Genomic DNA, 1,030 nt, shown 5'->3' on the forward strand with positions numbered 1-1,030 from the left:
AGACTGGACACCTTTCTACGAGGCTAGACACCTTTCTACAAGACTGGACACCTTTCTACGAGGCTGGACACCTTTCTGTGAGGCTGGACACCTTTCTATGAGACTGGACACCTTTCTACAAGACTGGACACCTTTCTACAAGACTGGCTGGACACCTTACAAGACTGGACACCTTTCTACGAGACTGGACACCCTTCTACAAGGCTGGCTGGACACCTTTATACAAGACTGGAAACCTTTATACAACACTGGACACCTTTCTACGAGACTGGACACCTTTCTACGAGGCTAGACACCTTTCTACAAGACTGGCTAGACACCTTCTTACAAGACTGGACACCTTTCTACGAGACTGGACACCTTTCTGTGACGCTAGACACATTTCTATGAGACTGGACACCTTTCTACGAGGCTGGACACCTTTCCCTGGACACCTTTCTACTAGGCTGGACACCTTTCTACAAGACTGGACACCTTTCTGCAAGACTGACTGGAAACCTTCTTACAAGACTGGACACCTTTCTACAAGACTGGACACCTTTTGACAAGACTGGACACCTTTCACTTGACACCTTTCTACGAGACTGGACACCTTTCTGCAAGACTGACTGGAAACCTTCTTACAAGACTGGACACCTTTCACTTGACACCTTTCTACAAGACTGGACACCTTTCTGCAAGACTGACTGGAAACCTTCTTACAAGACTGGACACCTTTCTACGAGGCTGGACACCTTTCTGCAAGACTGGCTAGACACCTTCTTACAAGACTGGACACCTTTCTACGAGGCTGGACACCTTTCTACAAGACTGGACACCTTTCCACGAGGCTGGACACCTTTCACTTGACGCTTTTCTACGAGGCTGGACACCTTTCTACGAGGCTAGACACCTTTCACTAGACACCTTTCTACGAGGCTAGACACCTTTCACTAGACACCTTTCACTAGACACCTTTCTACGAGGCTAGACACCTTTTTTCTAACCTTTAAAGATCTAATCAGGTTTTTATGGAGCTGTCTTGTTTTTT

The 1,030-nt window shown here is 47.0% G+C and overlaps 1 protein-coding gene across 1 annotated transcript in view; it reads right to left on the bottom strand.

The window, feature by feature from the left end:
* The window catches only part of itpr3 (inositol 1,4,5-trisphosphate receptor, type 3), a 75,904-nt gene that overhangs the window by 71,933 nt on the left and 2,941 nt on the right, over nt 1–1,030 (bottom strand). The window lies entirely within an intron of this gene.

Source organism: Cyprinodon variegatus, unplaced genomic scaffold (assembly GCF_000732505.1).
Source record: "Cyprinodon variegatus isolate N-32 unplaced genomic scaffold, C_variegatus-1.0 Scaffold692, whole genome shotgun sequence".
NCBI classification, from domain to species: Eukaryota; Metazoa; Chordata; class Actinopteri; order Cyprinodontiformes; family Cyprinodontidae; genus Cyprinodon; species Cyprinodon variegatus.